Source organism: Bos javanicus, chromosome 16, assembly GCF_032452875.1.
Source record: "Bos javanicus breed banteng chromosome 16, ARS-OSU_banteng_1.0, whole genome shotgun sequence".
Classification (NCBI taxonomy): Eukaryota; Metazoa; Chordata; class Mammalia; order Artiodactyla; family Bovidae; genus Bos; species Bos javanicus.
The window spans coordinates 21,707,766-21,726,681 of NC_083883.1; the positions used below are offsets into that span (position 1 = coordinate 21,707,766).

General features: G+C 40.1%; 1 protein-coding gene and 1 non-coding gene across 5 annotated transcripts in view; both read right to left on the bottom strand.

Moving 5' to 3' along the window:
• Positions 1 to 18,916, bottom strand: part of GPATCH2 (G-patch domain containing 2) — a 194,183-nt gene that overhangs the window by 95,169 nt on the left and 80,098 nt on the right. The gene's annotated exons all lie outside the window — the stretch shown is intronic.
• Positions 5,442 to 5,524, bottom strand: LOC133228340 (small Cajal body-specific RNA 18). The gene has a single exon (XR_009730191.1). It is a non-coding gene; the product is annotated as a small Cajal body-specific RNA 18 (non-coding RNA).

Sequence of the window (18,916 nt, forward strand, 5' to 3'; positions counted from 1 at the left end):
ATGACGGCTGGGCCCAGAGGCTCCTGCCTTCCCACTCCTGTAGAGCATGGGAAGGAGAACGGAGGCTGAAGCAGGGGGGTAAGATAGAAACCACTGTGGTAGCTGCCCCCGCTCCTGTGGGGTAAAATGAGGGGGAACTGAGGAATGTCTGCCCAGTTCCAGCAAGCTGGTGAGGAGGGGAGTCTCTAGGAGAGTCCCAAGCTGGAGTTGGCACTCTGCCCAAATTGGAACAGAAGTAAAAATGTTGCATTGGTGGAGGGTGCATAGGGCTAGATGCATAGCCTGAGAAAATGCCAGTGGTCCCCCATGGCCTGGGGTGCTGGACGGGTAATCCAGGTGTTTTGGTAAACTAATAGGGAACCAGTGGATGAACAGTCTTGGGACCCAAAGAAGCAGAGGAGCTTGAAGATCAGAGACAAATGGCTGGAATATATGGGCTTCAGTGACGGGTACCAGCATAGTACCTCCAGACACCAAATGCAACTAGACTTACACAAGTGAGTGAAGTGCTGGGGTACAGATCAGACTAGCCAGCCAGAGGTCAGTAGGGACCAAGGAGTTGCATGGTCAGTAGGATGATGCTTGGCTGAAAGTCATCTCCATCACCCCAGGACACATAAACTCCCGACTGCCCTCTTGGGGAGAAGCAGATGGGAGGGGAGGAGAAATGCAAGACCAAGCATTTGTTAGGAAGAGACTAAGTTTCCTAGCTGGAAGAAATACTTAATACTGAGGTACGGTAATTGGCAAATCTGCTTCACTTCCCTTGACTCCTGCATCCTAACTGACACACTCCTTCCCCATACTGACCCTGCTAATATGTGGAAACTCATGAGAAATATCAAATATAATAAACAAAGAAGCTATATTTTCTTTTGTCCAGGTCTTCATCTTTAGCCCCACTACACTTACAAACTGACATCAACCTTTCAATATACTCAAGAGTAGAAGAGTTATCCTTACACCACGCTAGATGGAAATCTTTCTGTGTGATCTATAAGTAAGTAGTAAAGCATTAACTGTAGTTTAAGCTTTCTTAGTATTTTATAGCAAAATTCCACATAATGTAAATCACATTTTTCCATCTGGAGGTTACAAAATCAACTGTGACCAAAGCATCTCTTTTATAATAAGATTAGAAAACAAAGTGATAAGCAGTCCTATTAGTAATTCTTGCTGTCCACTGCAGTGATCACAATGGGATAGGATCATCCCCCAGGTTTAAAATAATAAACTAGAATTATAGGTTTCATTCATTTTCTTTTTCTCCAGTATATAAAAAAATAGATTTCATCAATTTTCTTTTTCTCCAGTTTTTAGGAGCAGAACAACATCACGATTAAAAGTGTGGGCTTTGCGAGCCAGATGGCCTGGGTCTAAATACTGATTCCTCCAGGTTTCAGCAGTATGACTGCCTCAACTTCTTCCATAAAATGGGGATTAATGCAGTACTCATTTTATAGAGCTACTATGAGAATGAAATGAGATAATCTGTGAAACACACAGATCCGTATCTCTTAATTATTACCATTTGTATTAATTGTCTCAAAATCTAATGTAATGTGTATGGAATCTAGAAAGATGGTATTAATAAACCTATTTGCAGGGCAGCAATGGAGATGAATACATAGAAAACAGACTTGTGGACACAGTGGGGTAAGGACAGGGTGGGATGGGTTGAGAGAATAGCATGGAAACATATACATTACTATATATAAAATAGACAGCAAGTAAGAATTCACTGTGTGACACAGGGAGCTCAACCCAGTGCTCTGTGACAACCTAGAGGGGTGGGATGGGGTGGGATATGAGGGGGGCGGTTCAGGAGGGAGGGAACACATGTATACCTATGGCTGATTCATGTGGATGAATGGTATAGACCAACACAATATTTTGTAAGCAATTATCTTCCAATTTTAAAAAAACATCGAATGCAAAGTACACTCTCAATAATAAGATAACACAATAAATATTACAATAGATGTAAGCAAGAGTAAGTTTTTGTAGGACTGCTGTGAGTCGGAAGCAAGGAGAGTATGCATGCAGGGGAATAGTGCAATGGAGATGTTTATTACTGGGACCATCAAGCACTCTTTTCAGTGAATTACTTGAAACAGTTGAGCAATTGCTCCCCATGAACATATCTGAAATGCTGGTACATATTTAATATACAAAACACATCAAATTATAAAGAAGAGTTAGTTTACAAATGAAGTGAAAACCACAAGGTAGCCAGTCTAAATCACAAAATTTAATTCAGTAATTTCCACAAAGACATCATTAGTTACTACATAAGCTGGTGCTTTTCTGATGCTTTTCAATTAGTGGAAAGGTCATGAGTTTAAATAAAATAGAGTTAAGTATCTTATCTATAATAATGGTCCGTAAATTGAATGTTTTATAGCTGAATTGCTGTTCTTGGCCAATTTTAAGGGCCTGAAAGAAACTTGAACTGGCAAACTATTCAAATTCATGTTATTAAAGTAATAAAAGGAATGCACTGCCTCCCATGCCCCAGATGAAACACACACACACACTCACAGATATACAATAGGATTCTTTGATCACACACAACAGAAATAATTTCTCTCTCCACTTTGAATCCCTATACTTCATCGCCTCTTTCTTATATCATGTAATGGACTGCTTCATATTAAAATTTATATGTTTGTCTCCTCTATGTGAAAATACCACCTCTGGAAAGCAGAGGTTACTGTCTAATTTACCGATGTATCACCAGCAGAACTTGGTACATTTGTCTATACTGACCCATGTGTTGAATTCACCAGAAGGATACATACACTAGAGCCCATTAGCATTTTGCAATAGTTGCAAAACAACTTAGTATATATTAAGAAGAATTCACAAACAGGTTAAATACTATAGTCTTTCAAATATCTGGATAGTTTGTCTTAGAAGCCATGTCACCCTCTGTATAACTAAAACTATTCTAACACCATTTTATAAAATTAAATAGTATAAAACCCAAAACTTGGTAGGAAGTATGTTGAGTCATCTGAAAAATGAATTATAATTTACTAAGTGTTCTGCCTAAAGAATAGTTCATAATTTTCCAAAAATACAGAAAATGAAAAAGATGCTAATACTATCTTTAATGAATTCCTAGAACACTTTCACTCAAGTGTCAAAAGTAATATAGAAGGAACCCCAGAAAAAAGAAAGAAAGCTGCTCAATTATCATTCTGGAGTAGCACACTATTAAATGAATTCATAGACAGAAGCAAGTATTAGCATATATTCTAAGAGTATGGCAGGATATGCTCTTAAAATTCATTCTGAAAAACAAAAGTGTTAGTCACTCAATCATCTCTGACTCTTTGCAACCCCATGGACTGTAGCCCACCAGGCTTCTCTGTCCATTGAATTCTCTAGGCAAGAATATCGGAGTGGGTAGCCATTACCTTTTCCTGGGAATCTTCCCAATCCAGGGATTGAACCTGGGTCTCCTGCATCGTAAGCAGATTCTTTGCCGTCTGAGTCACCTGGGAAGCCTCTAAAATTCATTCTAGAAGGAAGCTATCCATAAAGCCATGGTAGCATCGAAGCATGAATATACCTAAGAGACTAGATATCACTAAAACTATTCTTGAGTTGCCTCATGGTAATAACCATGAGCTCCATAGATAGTAAACCACAGCATGGAATCTCAAACAGTATCTTCTCACATGGGTAATGTGTGAAATACCTTCAGGATGTCACTACAACCCAACTCCGTGGAACTGGCTGCACAATCAGTATACCTGCCAAGTAGCACACCCCACTGGACGGTGAAAACCAACAAGTACTGGGAGACTGTTTTATTCTTTTCTTTTTGTCCTCTGTGATGAACTCAATATGTATGCAGTAAATAGAATCTATTATTACTAATTTCACCAAACACTGACTGAGCACTTTCTAGGTTGTCCAGGTTCTTGGAAGCAGCCTAGAAATTTTTTCTCATGCTCACAATTCTGCAAGATTCTAATTATTATCTCAAGCTCATGAATAAGGTTTAGAGAGATGAAACAATCCACCTAAGACCACCTGCTTCACAAGTAGCCGAGCCAATATTTGTCTAAAAGTATCTGGTTCCTTCACTCAGCAAGAAAATACTGAGCCTTTACATTATTTTCTTGTTGAATAAGGGAACCAGATATTTATAAGATAGATAACCAACAAGGACCTACTGTATAGCACAGGGAACTCTACTCAATATTCTGTGACAACCTGTAGGAGAAAAGAATTTTAAAAAGAATGAACATATGTGTATGTGTAACTGAATCACTTTGCCGTACACCTGAAACTAACACAACGTCGTAAATCAACTCTACTCCAGTAAAATAAAAATATTAGAAAACGAAGAAAATATTGAGCCTTTACCATGTGCCCTGGGTTAAGGAATAGGAGGAGATATACTAGCAAACAATGAGGAGAACCCTGCACTGATAGGATGGAGAGACACACTGAATTAAAAACAAACCAATATGCACCAATACCACAGACTGCTGGAAAATACTGTGAAGGAAAGAAAGAAGGAGAAGGTGGAGGGGAAGGGGAAACTCAGTTGAGCTGAGTCTAAAGGACTGGATGGAGCACTCAAGCCAAGGAGAGGTGAGGTGGGAATATCCTTAGTCAGAAGTATCACATAGGAAGACCGGGAAGCGAGGAAGAGATGTTCAAGGAGTAGCTTGGAAGGCAGTGTGTCCAGGGCAGACTGGTCTGGGAGAGGACAAACAGCAGAAAGGAGTCAGAAAATTCAGTGTCCTGGTGACCTTAATTTTAAGAAGCTGTGCTCATTTCTACATGCTGGCAGTTCTCAAGCTCTATATTCTTAAAAATGATTGAGGACTCCAAAGAGCCTTTGTTTTATGTATATCGATCCTCAGTTCAGTTTCAGTCGCTCAGTCGTGTTTGACTCTGCGACCCCATGAATCGCAGCACGCCAGGCCTCCCTGTCCATCACCAACTCCTGGAGTTCACTCAGACTCACGCCCATCGAGTCGGTGATGCCATCCAACCATCTCATCCTTTGTCGTCCCCTTCTCCTCCTGCCCCCAATCCCTCCCAGCATCAGAGCCTTTTCCAATGAGTCAACTCTTTGCATGAGGTGGCCAAAGTACTGGAGTTTCAGCTTTAGCATTATTCCTTCCAAAGAACACCCAGGGCTGATCTCCTTCAGAATGGACTGGTTGGATCTCCTTGCAGTCCAAGGGACTCTCAAGAGTCTTCTCCAACACCACAGTTCAAAAGCATCAATTCTTCGGCACTCAGCTTTCTTCACAGTCCAACTCTTACATCCATACATGACCACTGGAAAAACCATAGCTTTGACTAGATGTACCTTTGTTGGCAAAGTAATGTTTCTGCTTTTGAATATGCTATCTAGGTTGGTCATAACTTTTCTTCCAAGGAGTAAGCGTCTTTTTTTTTTTTTTTCTGCCCGGTCTCAGTCCGTTCTCAGAACACGCTCCATCACCTAGTTCCCAGAACTCAGATTGCGCAGTGGTCACGTCATCATCGACCAAGCGTCTTTTAATTTCATGGTTGCAATCACCATCTACAGTGATTTTGGAGCCCCCAAAAATAAAGTCTGCCACTGTTTCCACTGTTTCCCATCTATTTCCCATGAAGTGATGGGATCAGATATTGATCCTACTGGAATTTTAAAAATGCCTTAATTTTTTTTAACCCAGGAATATATAACACACTTCATGGAGACTCGGGAAAATACCACCATACACTTGTGAAAAAAATGAAGCGAAAAATACAAATAATATCTTGGTATTATTATGAAAACAGTTTTCCCCTTGTGAACTCCCTGAAGGAGTCCCTGGGATCCTCAGACCACACTTTAAAAAGCACTGCTTTCTGCCACGGCTGTCCAAGTGTGGTCCCCAAGTCAGAGGTATCAACATCACCTGGGAACCTGTCAGAAATCAAAATTCTCAGGCTTCACCTCAAACCTACCGCATGAGACCCTCTGTGGGGGTGATTCTGATGCTCACTGAGGTTTGAGCACCACTGTGCTAATAGACTTTAGGGAAGAAGGCAGGACAATGGAAGAAAAACACCAGCAGGGAGTCGTAAGAGATGCTTCTACAGCATGGAAAATTTGATTGTCGTAAGCATAGAGGAGAAGCTTAAAACCGAATGCAGGGGAAGAAAATTTTAAAAAGCTGAAGCAAGATAGAGAATCAATAGAAGAGACATTTCTTTTTCAATAAAGGTTTCAGACCAAGTGGAAACGGAAAAGGCAAAACTGGAAACCTTGACTGATTCTGCAAATATATATGGCAGCAAACTCAATTGTCAGTCTTCATGGGCAGACGATACCAGAAGGGCTAGGGTGGAAGTGTTGGTCCTGGGTATATGGTGGCCACAGACAGTAAATGGTACCAAAGGTGCTAACCAAGACATTATATTTACGAAGCGATAAAGCTACTTTTTTACTGAAATATCTCAGTTCACACAATTTTTCATAAAAGAGAGTAACACTAAAAGCTCATCAAACCTTTTGGCAGAGCAAAGGAACAAATGAATGAGCTTGGTACATGATACATATTAATATCCTAATGCATTTAAAAACTGTCATTGTGTACCAAATAATATTTTGGTTCCTTTCATTGTATCTTACATTAAGTCCTATAATATTATCATGTACTTATATCCATAATGATATAAGATCACCCTTTTGGCTTCCCCACAACCTCTCTGTATTGTAAACACTGTACTTTTGTCATTTATTACGTTGTATTTTAATTAGCTGTTTACTTATCTAACCCTCCCATAGACTATAAGCATCTAAGGACTAGGAACTACGTCTTATTTAACTTTGTTTCTCCCATACACTGCATAACATCTGGTACGTGGTTAGATATGAAATGAAACAGTATTCACTTGCTGATTTAAGTATTTATGTTCTACCTGGACACCTACATGAAAATCTCAAACCAGGGCCAGAGTTGATATTTTAATTGCTTTGAATTACATATAACAAAATCCTAGGTACACGTTTTCAAAAAGCTCTTGCTTACTGAATACAGACATATATCTTTTGTAAATGACAATGGGAATAAAACATAATTAGTGGGGAAATTCAATGTGCTTCTTTAATTATATATAGAAATATTCCAATGAATGCAAAATAAGATCAAAAAGATTCTTACAGCTCTTACAGTTAATTGCCCCCTCTCCATATTAAAAAAAAAAAAAAATTCTACACCACTTTCATTTTGAAGATGTAGGAGCAGCCATAAAAACATGGGCAAATACTATTCAATTCTCAAATCAGAAACCTTAGAGTGCAATTTAAAAATATTATTGACTAAAGTGTTAGTTTTTTACCTAGAAACTACTCATGTTCTATGATCAGGACCTCGATGGTCCATATGAAAACAAGGCTACACTTCATATTCAAAATGAAATTCTGCCTTAAACTGCTTCTTCTGTTTACAAAACTATTTATCACCTGTGAAAAAATTCAGGATGTCTAGAGATAATAAAAGTTCACAACGGGTACCCTCTGCAGCACCACTACCTGGATTAAGCAGCCTCTTTAAATCTGGACGGCTTCTGTTCTCTCACCATTCTCACTGGGTGAGCAGATGCCATGTGACCACACAATTGGCTGGGGCACAATATTTACTGTAACATGGGCTGTAAAGGTACTAACTACACTCAGCTTAGGCTATTACAGACAGCTGGCTCAGTTATGTAGCTCAACTTGGCATTCAATAATGGCGGTTCGGAGAAGGCAATGGCAACCCACTCCAGTACTCTTGCCTGGAAAATCTCATGGACAGAGGAGCCTGGTGGGCTGCTGTCTATGGGGTCGCACAGAGTCGGACACGACTGAAGCGACTTAGCAGCAGCAGCAGCCTACTACAAACTCTTATTGATTTACTTTCATCGCCTCTATTGATTTCAGATTTCAAAAATGTGTAAAAAGTTTTTTATTCCTTATCATTTCACCTACCTCTTTTCCTTCCCAAAATAACTTAACGCCCACCCCCTCCCCACTTTCTTCTTTCTTTGATGGTTTACTGCAAACCATGCAGAACTTTCTGTTTGTGTGGTTAATCACTGTGACCCTCTATATAATTATCCAAATTTCAAACCCACATGTGTATCATCAGGCATGAGAAAATTTCTGGATTATAGAAGACAGACATAATTAAGGCATAATAAAATCTGGTGGCTCATAACAATGATGCATCAGCATACAACAAAAACCAAAGAAAACCCTGCCAAACACGAAGACAAAACCATCACACCTACACATTTATCTCTGGCAATGGAAACACTCACTTCCAATTTTCCAGAGTCATATCTTTTACTCTTTCTTTTCTGTACACACTCACATTCTGGAAAAGTGCATCACCTCTTAGCCTCACTCATTATCTTTTACTTATTTGTTTTTGGCTGTGCTGGGTTTTCGCTGCTGTGCGGGCTTTTCTCTATAGTTATGGCGAGTGGGGGCTACTCTGTATTTGTGGTGTGTAGGCTTCTCACTGTGATGGCTTCTCTTGTTGCAGGGCACAGGCGCTAGGGGCACCGGCTTCAGTAGTTGTGGTTCCCAGGCTCTAGGGCACGGGCTCAATAGTTGTGACACATGGGCTTAGGGGCTCTGCGGCATGTGGGATCTTCCAGGACCAGGGATCGAACTCGTGTCTCCTGCATTGACAGGTGGATTCTTTACCACAGAGCCACTGGGGAAGCTCCAGTCATTATCTTTTTATTGACTGGTCACACATATATACTGTCTTTTCTCATCTGGTGTTCCATACTTCCAACAACTAATCCCATTCTTCCAGAAATCCTTTAGATATATCTTCCTGGAAATGCTAGAATCACCTTAGATTCATTATATCCATAAAAAATTCATTATCATCCTTCTCAGATCAGCTTATTTTCATGAAGTTCAATTTTTACTTATGTTTTACTGTCTACTCATTTATCTATGGCTACTGGGAAGTGACAGCCTTTTTCTAGTCTCACACATGAGAATGTAGGAGTCATTTAACTAAGGTCATGGTATGGAAGAAAGAAAGAATGAATACTTTCCAGCAAGATGAAGTAATCTTGGCTCTGCCACATATTAACCACGTAGCTAAGGAAATAATTTCTCTGTGCCTCAACTAGTCTCATCCATAAATTGGGTCTATTGCCGATCTCACAGGTTTTCTGTAAAGATTCAGAACAGAGAAAACAGGGGAAAAGGAAGTACAACATTCTGGCACATAGTAGACACACACACACACAAACACTGAATATTTTATCAAGACTTTGTGCCAGGAATTGTCACTCATACTTCAAATTCACTCCAGCCTCTTATTTCATTTTTCTTTTATTTTCAGGGTGCCTCTTACACTCTCCACTATCCAAACCTTGGACCCCACAGGTGGCCGCTAGTGGTAAAGAACCAGCTTGCCAATGCACTAAGAGATACAGGTTTGATTTCTGGGTTGGGAAGATCCCCTGGGGAAGGGCAAGGCAACCCACTCGTGTTCTTGCCTGGAGAATCCCATGGACAGAGGAACCTGGCGAATCCAAATCTTGCTTACACATAAGACTAAATTCCTACAGTGCATCATTTATTGGTATCAGTCTACGTTTTTCTCATCTTTCTTTGAAATCTTGTCTTTCTTTCTTTGAATTTTCCAGGCCAGAATACTGGAGTGGGTAGCCTTTCCCTTCTCCAGAGGATCTTCCCAATCCAGGGATTGAACCCAGGTTTCCCTCATTGCAGGCAGATTCCTTACCAGCTGATCCACAAGGAAAGCCCAAGAATACTGGAGTGGGTAGCCTATCCCTTCTCCAGTGGATCTTCCCGACCCAGGAATCGAACTGGGGTCTCCTGCATTGCAGACGGATTCTTTACCAACTGAGCTATCCAGAAGTGGGGCAATTAGCAATTATGGAAAATACTATACAATTCTGAACTTAATTGTTTGCTCTCCAGGCACTAGGAAGATTTAGCCTGAATGGTAGCCTCTGTGAGTACACTAAATCCTTAATCAGTGACTACTCTAAAAAAGAAAACAAAAACAAAACTCAGGTGTATGAGCTTTGATAAGTCACTTTACAGCCCTGGACCTCAGTTTTGTAATCTGTAAAAAAAAATTTAATATTTTCTTTAAAATCCTTTACATCAAAAGCATTCTGTCATTCTAAGTTGAGTTTTCAGATCATTTTCATATACTGCTAACTGCTAAGTCGCTTCAGTTGTGTCCGACTCTGTGCGACCCCACAGACAGCAGCCCACCAGGCTCCCCCGTCCCTGGGATTCTCCAGGCAAGAACACTGGAGTGGGTTGCCATTTTCTTCTCCAACGCGTGAAAGTGAAAAGTGAAAGTGAAGTCGCTCAGTCATGTCTGACTCTTCAAGACCCCACGGACTGCAGCCCACCAGGCTCCTCCATCCATGGGATTTTCCAGGCAAGAGTACTGGAGTGGGGTGCCATTGCCTTCTCCAATTTTTTTTTTTTTTAAATATAGGTTAGAAATAAAAGAAAAGGAGTCCGGGTTTTTTGGCTCTTTCCTTCTTTCTGGATTTCTTTGGCCCTTTGTTCACTCCATTAATAAAGAACTTACCTGGCCACAGTAGAATAAGTATAAGCTCACCCTGCTAAACTCTACTTTGCCTGCCTGAGGCGAAGAGCCAACTCACTGGAAAAGACTCTGATGCTGGGAAAGACTGAAGGCAAAAGGAGAAGGGGTGGCAGAGGATGAAATGGATAGCAACACAGACTCAATGGACGTGAATTTGGGCAAACTAGAGGAGACAGTGGAAGACAGAGGAGCCTGGTGGGCTACAGTATATGGGGTCACAAAGCGTTGGACTTTGCTAAGGAACAACAACAACGCCGCTAGACAGCAAATCCCTTGACAATAAGTAGAATCTGTTTCAATTAATCATTGTACCTGAAATTACTGAAGACGATATCTGGCACACAGTAGGCACTTAATAAGTATTTGCTAAACTGAAATTAATTAAGAGTTTTAAGAAAGGCAAAGAATGTATAAGGCTACATGCCTTGTACTAAACACAGGTGATCTCTCTTGAAATCCCTGTTCATTGCCTCCACACTACTTTCTCACTGCTATATCTTGACATTACTCAAAATACTAAAATATAGGAAATAAAATAATCATCACCACTGTACATGAAACCACATCAAACAGAAGAATCAAATTCATTAAAGTACAATTAAATCATTTAGGACTTCAATGTCCATACAGGTTAAATAAGAACAAAAAGGAAATGCATAAATTAATTTGGTAAATACAACTTTCCCACTAATTCAATAATTTGGATAATTTCAAGAATTTCAAGTTGACAATGATATAGGAATTTATTCTTCAAGAATTTCACCCTAATTAGAAACTCCTCCTAAATAAAATACTAAAAAAAAAAAAAAAACTAAAGTAAAAAAATTTAAAAAATGGAAAACTTTAAAAAATGATCAGATTATATTATCTGAATACTTTGTAAATTTCTTTCCTTCAGACAAACACTGGGTTATAATCACAGACTATCTCTCCCTTACCAGGACCTCTGGTTTTCAGACTGTATAAAGATGAAATAAGTATAAAAGCAGTATCTCAGCCTTACCTTTTCATCATAAAACACATTGATTCTACACCCTTTAGAAAAAAAAAATTAAACTAAGAAGTTTTGAAATAGAGTTTATTCAAGAGTCCCAAAAGGCATGTGATATAGTCATTCATAATTCTGAAGCAGCTCTTTTTTTTTTTTTTTTGCATTCCACAAGTATTTACTGATCACACTAGGCCCTGTGCTAGGGACACAGGTGTGCAAGAGGTAGGTCCCTGCCATCCTAGGGACCTCTCCCCTCCCACCCATACACACCACTGAGGGCTGCTACTCTCTGAGCACAGGACTGTGATCATTACCCTCTTAGCAAAAGCTGAATGGGACTAAGTCAATGATCCTGCAGGCAGATCCCACCTGGAAGAACTCTGATGGAGAAGAGCAGAAGGTGGCCACCAAAAGGTGGCTGAAAATGAAGTGAATGTGTTAGTTGCTCAGTCGTATCCGATTCTTTGTGACCCCATGAACTGTAGCCTGCCAGGCTCCTCTGTCCATGGGATTCTCCCGACAAGAATACTGGAGTGGGTTGCCATTTCCTACCTCAGTTCTTTAGCAGTTCTAATGCAAATCACATGCATGGAGCAAGTTCATAACAAGAAGGCTGAGAATTCGTATCTCAGTGTTTTCTCTAAATGCCATCACATCATGCAACTGGCAGATTCTATAAATTTGGGATTAATGTTACTAAAATAGTATTTTTATGTAGTGTGAAATTTATTTTGGTGGGAAATTTTACTTTAATAGCTTTACACTTTGGTTTTGTGTGTACAGAATCATTAATGGCCTAAGGCATACTTCATATTTTTGGTTTTTCTTTACTGGAATGGATATTACAGGGAACATAAGATGCTATGTTCAGTTCAGTTTAGTTGCTCAGTTGTGTCCAACTCTTTTCGACCCCATGCAGCACACCAGGCTTGCGTGTCTATCACCAGCTCCTGGAGCTTGCTCAAACTCATGTCCATCGAGTCGGTAATGCCATCCAACCATCTCATCCTCTGTCATCCCCTTCTCCTCCTGCCTTCAATCCTTCCCAGCATCAGGGTCTTTTCCAATGAGTCAGTTCTTCGCATCAGGTGGCCAGAGTACTGGAGTTTCAGCTTCAGCATCAGTCCTTCCAATGAATATTCAGGACTGATTCCTTTAGGATGGACTGGGTGGGTTTCCTTGCATGCTATGTTACATTTTCCCATTTGCAGTACCTGAATGTCTCAAGACAAATCTCTTGTGGATGTCAAGGATCTATTGTAATTGTTTCCTGTCTACCCACTGAAACTTAGCAAATGGGTGATACCCTGGCCTCTCCATTTTGAAGTGATTTGGGTTGGAGGGTTAATCACCATGAAGAGCAGAAGAGCTGAACCTTCAGCATTAAGCTGGGCAAAAATCCTAAACCACACTGCATGCTTTTTTGCCAACTGGCTCTTCAGGTCACTATAGGTCAAGTCATGTCCATCATTGGTACACTTAGCCGGACCCTAATTTTTCACACTGTTATGAAGATGTGCTATTGAAAAGCATCGGTTCAGGGATAGATTCAAGCCCATGCCTTGTGCTGACTGCCATTATCCTTTCCCTTATCAAGTCAGTTTCTAGAACTCTGACCATCAAAAGGCAGACCAGTTGGTTTATCAGTGCTGAAAAGACATGCTGCAGTTTGGGGACTGAATGTTGGTGTAGTGAGTGCATGGGTAAAATTTAGAACTTTTGTGTAGTGAAAAGTGAACAGTTCAATAGGTGTTCAGTTCAGTTCAGTCGCTCAGTCATGTCCGACTCTTTGCGACCCCATGGACTGCAGCATGCCAGACCTCCCTGTCCATCACCAACTCTGAGCTTACTCAAACTCATGTCCTTTGAGTCAGTGGAGAGTTAATTAAATCCATAATTCTACACAGGAAGACATTACTAACAGTTTTTTTCTCAGTAATTCAGAAAAACAAACAAACAAAAAAACGTGACAAGTGAGAGTTCAAGTATAACATAAAGGCTAACTTCAGAATGAGAAGCATCCCAGTAATTCTTCCAAAATGTAACCTCTATGCTGAAGAAATGGTTATTTTCTCAGTTAAAAAAAAAAAAAGGGGGGGGGTTATTAATTTTAAATCAAAAAGTTTTTATTTTTAAAACCATATATATTTGCTCAATTTAATAGTGGAGATTCTATCAAGACTAAACTGATGCACTACTTGAAATCTGAAAAGGGCAATGTCCACGTTGCTCCGCCGGTACTGTAACAATGGCAGGTCAAACTTTCGTTCCTCTTGTCCTACAAACAATTTTCAAGCCCTGGCTCGATAAATAAATTTGGTCTCAGCACTCCCAATCAGGGCCGGGCAATCCCCTCAGTCGCAGAGCTATGATAAATGGACTTATTTTCCCAAATCAAACACTTGAATTTAAATTCAGATGAGTTAATGCAAAGGTCAACATTGTAATCAGTTCTTTTGATCTTTATAGAATTTCTGGAGTAATACATAATAAATCTGAAACAAGGCAATTTGCAGCTCTGTATGTGTGGCTGGCAATAAAAATCTTAACGATCAGAGCCTTTACGTACTTAGGGAACGTTTTATAGTAATGGCTATGGTGAGAGCTCCAATGCATAGGGAACAATGGCAATAGATAACCCCGAAAGGCTTGATTTCTTGATTGTTTCTACAATTTATTTGTATATGTATTTATATAAAAACGTAATGAATGCACATCTATGTTTACTGTATTTTTGAAACAGTCACTACTTTGATGACAAGCACCTAGTTTTGAATTAAAATGTGGAACATAAAAATTGCTAAGGAGAAAAATTAGCATATCAGCTTCAACCTAAAAAGTTTCAATATTTAAATGACAATTCCATTTCTTTGGGTTTGTTTTTTTTTAACATTAAAATTTGTGGGGGAGGTTAGGCTATTTAAAACTTAAATAGTAGACTTCAATTTTACAACTGAAAAGGAGAGTACTTCCACAAAGGGGTTCAGGTATTTTTTAAATGGAAATTTAAGGAAGGAAGGAGGGCAGAAGGAAGAGGGAAAGGGAAAGAAAAGCAGATGGACAAACAGATAAGTAGAAAGCAAGCAGAAAAGCCTGCAGCTTAGTGCCCCCTCCATGGCCCTATTGGGAGGCATTGGGTGTATAGTTTCAGGCTACCCTCTTCCTGGTAAGTGTCTTAGAACCTTGTGATAACAATTGACCCTAAAGCATTAGAGTTCTTGGCTTTTTAACAAAATATTATGTAATTATTGGTGGAATAACATGAATTTTTATATTGCTAGCAGTGATAAATAATAACCTGCTAAGTTGTTTAATCTTTTTTTTTTTTTTGGTAATATAGCAGTGATTATTCTTCTCTAAATAGCAAACCCTTCTTGTTAACGTTATTACACCAAAGCTCACAGTGCTTGCAGGACAGACCAAGTCTTTATGCAATTCTGATTCTAGTTCGTGAGAATACTTTGAAACATTCTGGTGGTAAAAGTACTTGACTTAACATTCAAGATAAGCCTTTAATGAAATGAATAATATGAAAAAGCATTCTGATTTCTAGCAGTGAGGGACCGACTGTCTACAAAATTTGAAGCAGGTGTCCTCAAGGACTATGGAGCTGAAGGTGAAAATTTAAAAAAAAAGGCTCCAAGTGTCATCTTCTATCTGTGCTTCCCCAATCTCTCTCTTCAGACCTATCTCAGAGGTAATTATCCCCAAACTACTCTTGGTGGCGATTCTAACAATGAGCTTGAAACAGGGGACTCTCACAAAGATTTATTGTCATCTGGTTTTCTGGAGACTCAAGGAAAATACCAGTACTTAAGAGGCAAAAGTGTCCTGTGTTCTTAGGGGACAACATTTATGATTCCATTGGATTTAAACACTGCACAGGGTTTGGTTACAAAGGCAGAACTTATACAAACCTGGGGAAAACATGTAAGTTCCTTCCTTCATAAGCAAATCTGGTTACGGTCCATTAGTAACTTTTGCAACATTACTATACTGACATTAGTTCTTTCATTCTAAGTTTTTATTTTTAATTTATTTTTAATTGACATTCTAAGATTTGATCTTTTAAGACAGAGAAGAAGAACATGACATGGGAAAATGCTATCAATTTCTTCAAATCTGTGACTTTATTTCCGCAATAAGCCTAGGCTATTTCATATATTTCTGATCCCACTGGACTCAAGACAGCCCCGCAGTAAGAAAAGACTGGGTGTCTGTACTTCCTGAGACAAATCAGCACGGCTCTTGTTTCTTTCCCCTGCAGTTTCAAATTTACAGTGTACAGATGTCCTGTCATAGCAGTTAAAAACTACAGTCTTGTGAGTCACTAGGGGTCTGACAAGTTGAGTCTCTCAAAGTCTGATAAAACCCAAAGTCCTTGATCTGAGAAAAGGGATCATTCCATTTTTTTTCAGCAAGTTTCTACAATGTACCCTATACGAAGAAAACAAGCAAACAAAATCAGAAAATTTAAGCTTCCATATTTTTGTTCAACCTCATAAATACCCTAGAAACTGGCAACAGCTAAACGCACACACGTGGAGAAAATCCAATTCTCTTCTTAATCCTTGACAATATTTATTTATGACTACAATGGGCAGGACAATGGATTGGGTAACTCATTACATCACACAATAATCTGATCTGTCAGTTCACGACATAAACCTTTCAGGTGAATGACACAGCAGAAGCAAAGAAGATCCAAATTTCATTTGAATAAAATGTTGAGCTACCTTAACATTCTGTTAACTTACCCCTTTTGTGAGTCGTATTTTAGATGTTCCATCTGGGCAGAGTAAAGCGGTTTCCGATATGAAGACCAAACTTCCTGATTTTCATATTTAGCATGTCCTATGGTCCAAATATATCATTCATACTCAAAAATGAAGTAAGATTCCTTTTCAGTAAAGAATTCTAAGATGTGTCCTGAGGTCAAGAGGGTCTAGTTTATACACATAAGCTTTCTCTCTTAAGGAATACTTGCTTGGTTGAAGCCTGCTGGTTGGGTAAAATCACTTTTTCTTTCTTCTAATAGTATTCTTGTCTTTTTCCACATGGGCGTACCCTTATTCCATCCTTAGAGTACAAGGTACAGCGAAGCTCTGTCTGCTTCTCAAGCTCACGCCTGGACGGTCACAACTTCCATCCCATGTCCACCGTGTTTGGTTCAAAGACGTGGATGTGACCTAGGCAAGGTCATTAAGGGTCTATTCCAGGATATTTTTGGAAGTATTGTGAAGAGAAGATTCCTCATTCCAAGGGGAAGGGGTGGGATTACGGACGTAAGCTACAAGCTTCTAGGGGTTGCAGGCATCCTGCCTCCATGAGGGCCTGTTTAAGAATGGAGTCGATCTTGGGCAGGGGGCGGGGGGTGGGAAGCAGAGCCAGAAACTTAAGGAGTCAGAGTTGATCCCAATGCCATGATGTAAGTCTGTCTGTGCATCCAGCACTGCAGTTACCTGAGCCAGGAAGCTTCTCTTTTCAACTGCATACGGCAGGCTAAATTGAGTTTGTGTTTCTTGCAATTAAAAAGCCTTAAGGATTAATATAACCCTCCTGAAGTGGAAACTTCTGATGGTGCCTATGGTTTAGTACTCTCCCCTAAATTTGCCAGCATGCTCTTTTCTTCCACAGGCTTTTTCACTTTTCTTTCAAGTTTTTTTTTTTTTTCCCCTCTGCTTTCTCACTGGAAGCACAGGGCAGAAGAGTGATGTCTGAGAGAAGCAGCCATCTGCACACCTCACTAAAAGCATAAGCCATTCCTGAACTGAAAGAGCTGGTGCAGGTGGCATTTGGGGGACACGAAAAGGAATTAACAGTATCACCAAGCACCTGCCGTGAGCCACACACCACTCTGGTTGTTTTATTTACCTCAGTTTCCTTATTTTCTACCTGCTGTAGTTTTGTGAAGAAGAAAGACACATATAGAGGTCAAAGAATACAACTGATCAAAATTCAGGACAGAGTAATGGTTGGGTGTGTCCACTGTGAGTCATCAGAGGCAACATCAACACAAAGCATGATCGTGCTAGTGTTTTTAATCTTGATGAAAGTGAAAGAGGAAAGTGAAAAAGTTGGCTTAAAACTCAACATTAAAAAAACTAAGATCATGGCATTGGGTTCCATCACTTCATGGCAAATAGATGGGGAAATAATGGAAACAGTAAGGGACTTTAATTTCTTGGGCTCCAAAATCACTGCAGATGGTGACTGCAGCCATGAAATTAAAAGACGCTTACTCCTTGGAAGAAAAGCTATGTCCAACCTAGACAGCATATTAAAAAGCAGAGACATTACTTTGTCAACCAAGGTCCATCTAGTCAAAGCTATGGTTTTTACAGTAGTCATGTATGGATTGGAGAAGGCAGTGGCACCCCACTCCAGTACTCTTGCCTGGAAAATCATACCTATGGACGGAGGAGCCTGGTAGCCTGCAGTCCATGGGGTCGCTAAGAGTCAGACATGACTGAGTGAATTCACTTTCACTTTTCACTTTCATGCACTGGAGAAGGAAATGGCAACCCACTCCAGTGTTGTTGCCTGGAGAACCCCAGGGACGGGGGACACTAGTGGGCTGCCATCTATGGGGTCGCACAGAGTTGGACACGACTGAAGTGACTTAGCAGCAGCAGCAGCAGCAGCAGCATGTATGGATGTGCGAGTTGGACTATAAAGAAAGCTGAGCACCAAAGAATTGATGTTTTTGAACTGTGGTATTGGAGAAGACTCTTGAAAGTACCTTGGACCGCAAAGGAGGTCAAGCCAGTCCATCCTAAAGAAAATCAGTCCTGAATATTCATTGGAAGGACTGATGCTAAAGCTGAAACTCCAATACTTTGGCCAGCTGATGCAAAGAACTGAGTCATTAGAAAAGACCCCGAGTTTAGGGCGAGGTCTTGATCTCTGCAGTCCTCCTCATGCAGGGCCCTGGGGAAGCACCCAGAGTCTGGGAGCATAAACATGCATCTTTACTATGGTCTTCTGGCAAAAAGGGAAAACAAAAGGATTTGTCTTAAAAAAAAAACAAAAAAAACACAGACTTGCCCAATCAGAAGACTGAAGGTGGGAGGAGAAGGGGACGACAGAGGATGAGATGGTTGGATGGAATCACTGACTCGATGAACACGAGTTTGAGCAAGCTCCCGGAGTTGGTGATGGACAGGGAAGCCTGGCGTGCTGAAGTCCATGGGGTCACAAGAGTCGGACATGACTGAGCAACTAAACTGAAGGCTCATTTTCCCCACTTGCAATGGAAAGATCCTTTAACCTGACCTATGGGAACAGAGTTACATCAAATGTTTTCTTCAATATT